Source organism: Zingiber officinale, chromosome 7A (genome assembly GCF_018446385.1).
Source record: "Zingiber officinale cultivar Zhangliang chromosome 7A, Zo_v1.1, whole genome shotgun sequence".
In the NCBI taxonomy this organism is placed as follows: Eukaryota; Viridiplantae; Streptophyta; class Magnoliopsida; order Zingiberales; family Zingiberaceae; genus Zingiber; species Zingiber officinale.
In genome coordinates this window covers 105,838,282-105,849,877 of record NC_055998.1, presented here as the reverse complement: position 1 = coordinate 105,849,877, position 11,596 = coordinate 105,838,282, and the positions used below count along the sequence as shown (strand labels likewise).

The 11,596-nt window shown below is 42.4% G+C and overlaps 1 non-coding gene across 1 annotated transcript; it reads left to right on the top strand.

Annotated features, from left to right (window-relative positions):
• The first annotated feature begins 11,197 nt into the window (after positions 1-11,197).
• LOC122003215 lies at positions 11,198-11,303 on the top strand. The gene has a single exon (XR_006117869.1). It is a non-coding gene; the product is annotated as a small nucleolar RNA R71 (small nucleolar RNA).
• The last annotated feature ends 293 nt before the right edge of the window (positions 11,304-11,596 follow it).

Genomic DNA, 11,596 nt, shown 5'->3' with positions numbered 1-11,596 from the left:
TAGGGTTACCGCCCCCTAGGACCTAAGGTTACCGCCCCTTAGGGTTTCCCTCCACCTAGGGTTACCGCCCCCTAGGACCTAAGGTTACCACCCCTTAGGATTTTTCACCTGCCTAACCGCAGCTAGGACTTTCCTGAAACACTCATTCAAACATGTTAGATCACACACTAACTTAACTTTGAATCCTTTGCCATTATCAAAACTAAGGTTCGATCGTCAGATGCTTCCCGCACCAACAAAAGTCACTGGATAGCGGTCAAGAATAGTATTAAGTACTTAAGAAGAACTAAAGAATATTTCTTGATATATGGAGACAATGATGAGCTAGCTGTAAAATACCATAAAATTAAATAATAATTATTATGGGACGAAAAATCTTATTGGATTTTACCAGAATATTTAGAAATTTTTCGGAATTTAAACGGAGTCCGTATGACCCGTTTTGAGGGGATGGTTTGGGGTACAATGAAAGCCTGTTTAGGATACCCATTTAAATGGGAGTTGATTGAAAATTTAACTTAGAGTTTAATTAAATTTAACCTAAGGTATAAAAATCAAATCCCTAATTTTCCTTTTATTTTTCCCCCGATTCTTCTTCCTCCCCTGTACACTTCGTCCCGATCCTCACCGGCGATTCTCCTCCTCCTCCTTCTCTCGGTGTCGCCGGCGTGGCTGATGGTGGAGTGCTTAGGAGGGAAGACAAGCTACGGGCGTTTCTCTTCTTCCTCCCATTCTCGGTTCCCATCGCATCTCCGCCGTGATGCCGGCGATTCTTGATCGCGCTAGTGATGTCCGGCCCATCGCCACCGGACCTTCCTTCTCCATCCCGATTGTTGATGTCGCGTCTCCCTCCTCCCTCTCCCGTGCGTGATGCTGTAATCCATCGACCCACGGGATGCCGTAGCCGTCCTTGAAGCTGTGCCCTAGCTCAGATTCGTCGCCGGCAACCACTCTTTCCCCCACCCGATGTGTTTCTCTCGCAACCTCTTCTGATCGTTGGTCGCACTACCACGACCTCGCGGCCTCACCGTGTACTGGAGTCTCGATCGAGTGCCTCCTCCAGGGAACAATCAACGCATCAGATCGAAATATTGGAGGATTTCACTGTTGCCGATCACTGCCACTCCAACTCTTGAAGCTGTGGAGGTCACGGGTGAGAAGGTGAGGTTCCGTTGAGGTGAGTTTTTGGTATTGAGGATTAGGGCAGTGCCATTTCTTGTGCTTAACAAGTGTTTGATGAAATGCCTTGAAATCTTGTCTCCTTTGTTTGTGCCAGATTAGTTGTGCCCACCGCAGCTAGGACTTTCCTGAAACACTCATTCAAACATGTTAGATCACACACTAACTTAACTTTGAATCCTTTGCCATTATCAAAACTAAGGTTCGATCGTCAGATGCTTCCCGCACCAACAAAAGTCACTGGATAGCGGTCAAGAATAGTCTTAAGTACTTAAGAAGAACTAAAGAATATTTCTTGATATATGGAGACAATGATGAGCTAGCTGTAAAGGGTTACAGTGATGCCAGCTTCCAGACCGATCAGGATGATTATCGATCGCAGTCAGGGTTCGTATTTTGCATAAATGGTGGTGTTGTGAGCTAGAAGAGTTCGAAGCAGGACACAATAACTGATTTTACGATAGAGGCGAGTACATTGCTGCATCAGAGGCAGCAAAGGAGGCAGTTTGGATCCGCAAGTTCATCACTAAACTTGGGGTGACTCCCAGTATCGCTGACCCTATTGAGCTCTTTTGTGACAACAATGGAGCTATAGCACAGGCGAAGGAACCTCGCTCACACCAGCAGACTAAACACATACTACGGCGCTTCCATCTCATTCAAGAGATTATCGAGAGAGGAGATGTGAAGATTTGCAGAGTACCTACAGAGGCTAACATCGCAGATCCCTTGACCAAGGCTTCGGCACAGAGGAAGCATGATGGTCACACTAGGTTATTGGGGCTTAGAGCCTACACTGATTGCCACTAGTGCTGGTGGGAGATTATTAGTTAGAGCCTAGAGCCAATCATTTGATGATTGTATTATGAACTTGTTGTATCATATTCTTATATAAATAAAGACATTTGTTTTGGTTATTATACTTACTTGTATTGGTACCAAATAAACTAAGTATAATAGCGTCCTTGAGTAGAAGGTTCTCACCTATATCAATTGGTTAGTTGAACCGATAGTGAGATGATATAGGGAACACTACTCTTAATCATTCCTAGTCGAGTGTTAACATTCAGGGACAATGTTAATGCAATAAGACTAGCATGTAGGTCAACTCGATGACTTGATCTCACAAGTCATGGATATAGAGATATCAAGTTGACACATGGGTATGCATTGGAGAATGTATACTGAATGACCCGCCATGAGAAAGTAGCATGGGTCGTTATATGAGTGTCATATACTTTCTCATGTGGCTATTAGTATGACTACTAGTCCTTGGACCTGAAGTCACCATGGATCCCTAGATAAGGAGCTATGTACTTTGGTTTCGTCAAACGTCACCTGTAACTGGGTGGACTATAAAGACGATTACTGGGTATGTAACGAATTATGCAGAGGGATGTGAGTGATGTAGATGGGATCTATCCCTCCTATATGACGAGAGCGACATCGATATTCTTGATAGAGTGAGACCATGAAGTGCATGGTCATGCCCAAATGAGTCAATATGAGATATTGAGTTCATTTGATTTAGTGAGTCTACTTGGAGTTCAAGATTTAGATTGATTAGAGGATGACACGGTCTATGCCTCACATTGATCAATCTAGATGTCTTAGATAGAAGGACACTTGTCATATATTGTGAGGAGTCACAATTAGTAGTCGCAAGGTGATGTTGGATTTCAACATTCTTGTAACTTGGGTAGTAATGATGTGTTGCTAGATACCGCTCATTACTTATGCTCCTAAATGGGTTTAGGGGCATTGCCAACGTTACAAGAACCTATAGGGTCACACACTAAGGACAATTAGGTGGAGATTAGGTTCATATGATGAACCAAGAGGATTAGATTCATTTGATGAATCAAATTGGATTAAGAGTAATCTTAATTGGGCTAATTGAGTTGGACTCAAGTTGATTCATGTGTTCAATGAGTCTAATTTAGATTATGACTCATTGAATCAATTTAATTAAATGAATTAGATTCATTATATTAAATTGGCTTGAATTAAATGGTTGGATTAGATCAACCATGAGAGAGATTAAGTCAAGTTTGACTTGACTTGAGAAGAAGATGAAGAGTCAAGTTTGACTTGACATTATGCCACCTCATTGGTGAGTTGGCATTGAGTGGGCCAATGATGATGCTCCATATCATCATGGTTGCTTAAGTGGGATGCCACCTCATGGGAGTTACCAAGAGTTGTGACTCTTGGTATCCCATGGAGGTTACAAACCACATAAGTGTGGCTGACCACTTTATGGGATTGTATGAGTTTCATTTTTGCAAGTGTAACTCTCATCTTCTTCCTCAAGCTCTCCTCAAGCTCTCCCTCTCCTTTCTTGGCCGAACACCATAGGTGCTAGCACACCTTTGTTTGGTCCCCTCCACCTAATTTTGTTCGTGTGGATACTTCTAGAGGGTTGTCTACTTTGACAATCTTGAGATCCGACAAACCGTTGGACTAGCGGGATAGCGAAGGGCATCGCATCGAGGGTAACACTCTTATCTAGTGTAGATATAGACTTTAGAAACTCGTACTCGTATTTTGTTTTATTTTTCTTCGCACGGATCTGGTGGCCGGGGGTTTCGGGGTTTCCACGACGCGAAAAAGCGGTTTTCGTGGCCCGAAAAACCCAACATCAACTACCCATCTCAAGTCCCTTACCTGTTTATGATACACGAACTCATCAATATTACTCTGAAAGTTCCTCATATACCACCTAAAATCTTTGTTCCAAACCATTCTCTTTCTATGAGCCTCCATAAATTCAAGCATTCGTGTGCATAACTCTCTCTCACTCTTAAAATACTCCTGCAAACACTTAAATCGTTCATCCTTCATGCAAATGTTTCTAGTGAACAATCCATTATTTTGTTCTAAGTCATGATGAAGAGAGTCAATGATAGGGCAAAATTCTTGGAAATTAAATCGTAAAATAGCTCGACTAGCTGAAGGCACATCTCTAGGAATGGAGGGTGGAGGTTGGTTAAGCTGTTACTTCGCTAAAGTCAAATGCCAATTCTCCTTAACATGGATCATGGTCAAAGCCGGGTTGGGAAATCTAAGGGGAAAACTATCCTTAATCACTAAACTATACCCATATTCCTCTCGACAAATCAAATGAGTGGTTAAACAAAAATTCAAATCCATTCGATAGACATCTTCAATCATTTCAAGACCACTAAGATCAAAACCTAATACTACTGCAATATGAGTAAGCAATCCACCTAAAACAATGGAGGTAGGGGAGGAAATTTTTCCTAATTTTGCCAAGTGCTTCAAAAAGAGATATCCTTAATTATTAGACACATTTTCTATCATTGCCCATAAACAATACAAGTCAGAGAGCCTTACAATTCCGTCTTTACCCCCCCCCCTTCCTTTCCAAATATCGTGTTGCTCATCATTAAGTGGACATATCAAAATATTGGGTTGACGATACTAGTACTAGTAGAAGCTTGTGGATTGAATCGAGACCGACCACAAATTTGTTGCCATAGGTTAGAGTTTTCAAAAGCGGGTAGAATTATGTAGGTCCCATCTCTAGGCAAATCATAACATGCATTAAATTCTTCATGAGTCCATTCATGCTCCTCATTAAATAAACGAAATTCTATTTTCCCTCCTCCTTGAACATTATCAACATTGATGGAACTTAAAATTTCCAAAATGATACGCGGATAAGTTGGGTATTCCATGGTCATTAAGTTAGTCCAACCTATTCTATTAAGCAACCAATCAATATCATTCCCAAACCCCAATACTTCTAAGGTTTCTCGGTCCTTAAACCTAGTCCTCAAAATGGAACGTTTAGATGAAGAATGATAACGATGCAATTGTTCGTCATTAGAGAAAGTAATGTCGAAGTTGTTCGATATACCTTTCAAGCATGCATTGTCCTCGTTTGAGACAACCAACAACTCTTTTCCTTTCCTTTGACGAGAGCTCCCTTCAACGAAGTTCAACATCACGGATGACGAGAAAGGTAGATTTGAGTGAGATGAACGTGTAGGACTGTTGCGGCCGGCTAGAAGGGGGTTGTTGAATAGCCCTGTAAAAAATAACGAACAACCCTTCTCGACCTCTTTAAGCTAACACTTACATAATAAACAGAGTAGATAAATAAAATATTAAAAGAACGAGGCACAAGATTTTTACTTGGTTACAACTGATGTGGTTGTTAATCCAAGGAAGATGAAGCATAAAACTCCTTCAGGCAGAGAAGCCTCTTATAGCATTGAAGCGCATAAAACAGAAGCTCAACTACAACTAGAAGAGCACAAGCGTTGGAATTACAAGTAATGAGTTCGTTAAAAAGCTTCTGGACCAAGGCTATATTTATAGCCTTGGTCGGGGCGCCTAGAAGGGTTCCGGGCGCCCTGGGGGGGATAAAACTTTATCCCCCAACGTTCAGAACGTGAATGACGCGTTCTGGTCAAATATGCTGGTCTGGGTGCCCGGAGCAAAAAGTCAACAGTGATTAACTTTTTGTCCGGGACCTCTTCTCCGGTTCAGTCCCGCCTCGGTCCGGGTCTTCTGCTCCAGATCCGCTTTCTTGGGTGATCTCTGTCATCCGGAATAGGGCTCACCCGAATCCAACTTCCGGTCTTCTCGAGCAGCCTTCCGCTTCGGCTTCTTGTCCCTCGGAATCACCGCGTGTTTCCTTCTCGTCCACCAGCGTACTCATCCGCAGTGTTCGTCCCTCAGTCGCACCCCGTGCCGACCTTCTCGCTAGCTGCGTCTCTTGCTCTCCGAGCAATCTTCCGCTCCGGCTTTCGTCCCTCGGAACCACCGCACGCTTCCTTCTCGTCCACCGGTGTACTCTTCCGCAGTGTCTCGTCCCTCGGACGCACCGCGTGCCGTCTTTCTCTCTAGCTACGTCTTCCGCTCAAGTACCTGTGCTCCTAAGCTCCTGCACACTTAGACACAAGGTTAGAAACACACAGGACCTAACTTAACTTGTTGATCACACCAAAACAACCTTGGGGTTCCAACAATCTCCCCCTTTTTGATGTGATCAACCCAAGTTAAGCTAGGGTTAAAAATAGATATGAAAATTAAACAATTTATTTTGCAATAACGTGCAACAAGATAGAAACATTAAATTTCAAAAATTTCCAATTTTCAATTTTCTACCTCCCCCTATACTTATACTTTTTCTTCTCCCCCTTTGATCACATAAAAAATTGGGGTTGCAAGAAAAGTCTAAAGGTTGACACTTAGAAAATTATAAAAATCTATCTCAATGATTTTCTGGAATATAGTTATAAGTCAAGAAAAATTTCTAAGTCATTAAGAACTTTCTGAGAAGTTTCTAAGTTTTCTCCATCAAGAAAAAAAATCTTTCTAAGCCCATAACTTTATGCAAGAAAATTTAAGAGAGTTTTTTGAGAACATTTTTAAAAAATTTATATGCATTTATTATTATTATTTTTAATTTTTAATTCTCATGATTTTAAAAATCTATCAGAAAATTTTAAATTTTCATTTTAATTTATCATAACTTCTTAAATCACAATTTTTTAGATTTAAGGCAACAAACATTAAATATGCAAGAAATTGTATTGACAAAATAATTGGTAAAAATTCATTTGACAATTTTTCTAATTTACAAGATTCATTCGACAAAATGTTTTGTAACTTGCAAGAATCTTTTGGCAATATTTCTGATTTGCAAAATTCTTTTGAAAAAATAATTTGTAATTCGCAAGAATCTTTTGTCAAAACTTTTTGCAATTCGAGAAACTCTTTCGATAATATTTCTAGTTTGCAAGGATCTTTCGTCAAAACATTTTGTAATTCAAAAAAATTTTTCGATAATATTTCTAATTTGCAAGAAGTGTTCGACAGTTGATTTTCTAATCCGAAAAACTCTTTCGATGATTCAACTTTTAATTCGCAAAAATCTTCAAGTAATATTTTGATTGATTGAACCAATTGTTCAGAAGGTGGAGGCCATACCTGACTTACCTCGTTGATCGTTGGTTCTCCCCCTGTTGAATTATTATCTTCTGAAGATTCTCCCCCTCTATCGATGCTCATTGAAGAAGGGCTTTCTCTGTCCTTGGGATGGACTTCGGGTATTTCGCCAGTTTCTTCATTCTCGGGTTGTTCCGTCGGCGGCTTAGTGTCCATTGAGTTATCGACTTCTAAAGGTTCTTCATAGAGCTTCAAGAACTTCTCCCAAAGTTCTTTTGCGCTTTTATTTTTAACAACTCTATCAAGATCTTCATTTGGTATTACGCTTAGAATGTGAAACTCTTCCCGACTGTTTGCCATTGACTCATCACGTTGCTTCTTGTTCCAGAGGCGTAGATCGAGTTCTTCTCCATTTGTTGTCTTTGGTGCTTCATAACCACATTTCAATATTAAAGAAATACCAAAATCTGAATTCAAATATACCTCCATTTGTTGCTTCCAGGAAGAAAACTCCCCCTCGAAAGCTGATGGGTAGTCGTTAGCTCCGACCATTGTTTTGTTACTTCAGACGGCGGTTAGTCCTTCTGAGGCGTCTCGGCTCAGATACCACTTGTAGGACCGTTGCGGCCAACTGGAAGGGGGTTGTTGAATAGCCCTGTAAAAAATAACGAACAACCCTTCTCAAACTCTTTAAGCTAACACTTGCATAATAAACAAAGTAGATAAATAAAACATTAAAAGAACGAGGCACAAGATATTTACTTGGTTACAACTGATGTGGTTGTTAATCCAAAGAAGATTAAGCACTAAAACTCCTTCAGGCGTAGAAGCCTCTTACAGTGTTGAAGCACAGAAAACAGAAGTTCAACTATAACTTGAAGCGCACAAGCGTTGGAATTACAAGTAATGAGTTCGTTAAAAAGCTTCTGGACCAAAGCTATATTTATAGCCTTGGTCAAGGCGCCTGCAAGGGTTCCGGGCGCCCTGGGGGGGATAAAACTTTATCCCCCAACGTTCAGAATGCGAATGACGCGTTCTGGTCAAATATGCTGGTCCGGGCGCCCGGAGCCATTCCGGGCACCCGGAGCCATTCCGAGCGCCCCGGACTGCTCAGGGCGCCTGGAATGGTTTCGGTCGGCCCGAAGCAAAAAGTCAACAGTGGTTGACTTTTTGTCCGGGACCTCTTCTCCGGTTCAGTCTCGCCTCGGTCTGGGTCTTCTGCTCCGGATCCGCTCGCTTGGGTGATCTCTGTCATCAGGAATAGGGCTCACCCGAACCCAACTTCCGGTCTTCTCGAGCAGCCTTCCGCTCCGGCTTCTCGTCCCTTGGAATCGCCGCGTGTTTCCTTCTCATCCACCAGCGTACTCATCCGCAGTCTTCGTCCCTCGGTCGCACCCCGTGCCGACCTTCTCACTAGCTGCGTCTCTTGCTCCCCGAGCAATCTTCCGCTCTGGCTTTCGTCCCTCGGAACCACCACATGCTTCCTTCTCGTCCACCGGGGTACTGTTCCGCAACACCTCGTCCCTCAGACGCACCACGTGCCGTCCTTCTCTCTAGCTGCATCTTTCGCTCGAGTACCTGTGCTCCTAAGTTCCTGCACACTTAGACACAAGGTTAGAAACACACTGGACCTAACTTAACTTGTTGATTACACCAAAACAACCTTAGGATTCCAACAGAACGTGGGGAAGGGGTGGTAGCACCTTGGGAAGTTAGAGGAGGAAAGGAAAATAAAGGAGGTATGAGGAGGGGGTGAAGGTGGCGACACGGGCGTGCAAGCCTCTGCAAACTCGTGCCCTAATAAGGAGGGATTTTGAGTCAGGCCGTGTAGGGTTGCACACCCTCCTCTTGGTGACTCTGCACGACCGTGCCAATTGGCACGACCGGCTCCTTTCTACCCTCTTCCATAATCGCACGGTCGTGCCGATTAGCACGGCCTGTGTCTCCTTCTTCACTAGTGGTCTTGCACGGCCATGCCAATTTGCACGGCTCGTGTCCTTCTTTTCTCTGCACAGGCCACACGACTGTGCAAGGTTGCATGGCCAATGACCTTTGTACCCCTGTTGGCTTCACACGACCGTGTGGGGTCACATGGCCGACTCCTTTAAGCGTACGGTGACTCGTCTTTCGCCATTTTGTCTCCTCTGATGCCTCCATGCCCATGAAATGCTCACGACCAGCTCATGGAGGCTATGCATATCCTGTAAACGAATACCCAAAAAAAAATAATAACAATACTCGATTAAACTTACTGGAGAAATAAAATGATAAACGTAATAATGAACTAAAATGAAAAACCCTTGGGTTGCCTCCCAAGAAGCGCTTGTTTTAGATCTTTAGCTTGACCCAGTTTCAGTTAGTGTAGACTAAACTCGCTCGTGCAGGACAAATGTACTTCTTATTACTCGTTGAAGGGGACCTCTCTTGGAAACTGCATTCCTCAACTTTGTGTATGTTTATCTTGCTAGAATTTCCCTGAGAAGAGGAGACGCAGTTAGAAGAATCAGATAAATCAAATTTTAACCTTTCTTTGCCGATCTCTAAGGATAACTTGTGACTTTTCACATCAATGAGGGCTCCAGCAGTGGCAAGGAATGGTCTCCCAAGGATGATTAGTATCTTGGGATCCTCCTCCATATCCAGGACAATGAATCTGTGGGAATGATGCATCCGCCTACTTCTACTGGCATGTCTTCCACTATTCTCATTGGGTATCTACATGAATGGTCAGCTAATTGCAATGTCATAGTAGTTAGTTTAATATTCTGGAGTCCTAGCTTCTTACATAACGAGTACGGAAATAGGCTAACGCTGACTCCCAAGTCATAAAAAGCTTTCTGTATGAGTTCAGAACCAATTTTACAAGGTATGGAAAAACCCCTTGGATCCTGAAGTTTCAGTGGAATATTTGCCATAAGTAGAGCACTGTAATTTTCCATTAATGCTACGGTCTCGAAGTCACCCTTCTACCTCCTGTTAGATAAAATACCCTTTAAAAATTTTGCGAACTTCGACATTTGGTGCAGTACATCTATCAGAAGTACTTCTATGCAAATTTCTTTAATCTTCTTCAGGAATCAGTTGAACTCTTCATCCTTTTGGGATATGATCAGTTTCTGAGGGAAAGGAATTATCTGACTTTGTGGGAGATTTTGAAGAGTTCCTTCAACCTTCTTGGTGATCTCCTCTCTATCCTTGTTCTGGATCTGATTGAGCATGAAGCGAGAGGGCTCTTCCTCTGAGTCAAGTCCTTTCTGAGTAGTGATTTGGGGGTCTCCTAAAGTTCGTCCGCTCCTCGGCTTGATGCGGTTGTAGTGTTCCACTGGGTTTATATCGGGCTTTCCTAGAAATGTTCCCTGTGCTCTTGAAAAGGACTGGGTTATCTGGCTGTCTTGCATCTTTTGATGTTTTTCGGAATTTTCTAGTCTTTGAGTCAATTTCGATCTCATTCTTCATCTCTTTTTGCTCTGAGAGAGCTTCTTCAAGCATCTTTTCGATTCTGGACAGTTGTGAAGGTTGTTGTTGTTGATAAGTCTATTATCCAGATGAGTAGCTTTGTTGCCCAGGTTGATAGCTTTGTTTTACTGGTCCTTAGTCCTAATTATTCTGGTACGAAAAATTTTGGTAGTTCCTCCATCCAGGGTTGTATGTGTTGGAGTACGGATTGTTTTGCTTTTGTTGTAACTGACTATCGCATCACATTGCTCAAGTTGGTTTATCTGTGCTTGTATTGGCCCTAGGGGGCAAGTATCTTGAGCGTGATCCATACTTCCGCAAGTTTCACAAACACATACTATTCCATTGGCCGTGTTGTTTCCCATGGCCTCAAGCTTCTTGGTCAGAGTGTCCAGCTTTGCATACATGAGTGTGACTGTATCTACGTCGAATTTTCCTGACGCCTTTATTGGATTCCTTGAGAAAGAACCACCAGATCTTTTGGTTGCCCACTGATGGTGGTTCTGTGCCACATTCTCTATGATCTCTTCAGCTTCATCAAGACTTGTTCATTAATGCTCTTCCTATTGCAGAATCGAGGGATATCTTCATGTGATAGTTGATTCCATTGTAGAATGTGTGTAGAACCAACCATTTCTCAAGGCCATGATGGGGGCACTGTCTCAGCATACTTTTGAATCTGTCCCAGGCTTCAAATAATGATTCTGATTCTATCTGTTTGAAGCTTGCGATCAAATTCCTCATGTGGGCCATTTTTCTTTGCGGGTAGAATTTATCCAGAAATTTCTGCTCACACTGCTCCCAAGACGTTATGCTGTTTGATGGAAGAGAATTTAGCCACTTCTTGGCTCTGTCTTTCAGGGAAAATCTAAAAAGAAGTAACCTTACTGATTCTGGAGGGACCCTGTTCATTTTTATAATACCGCAAATCTCGTAGAAAAGCTCTAAGTGATGATTTGAATCATCGTGCGGTCCTCCTCCAAATTGATTCTATTGGACCATGTGGATTACTGCAGGCTTGATTTCAAAATTGTTAGCT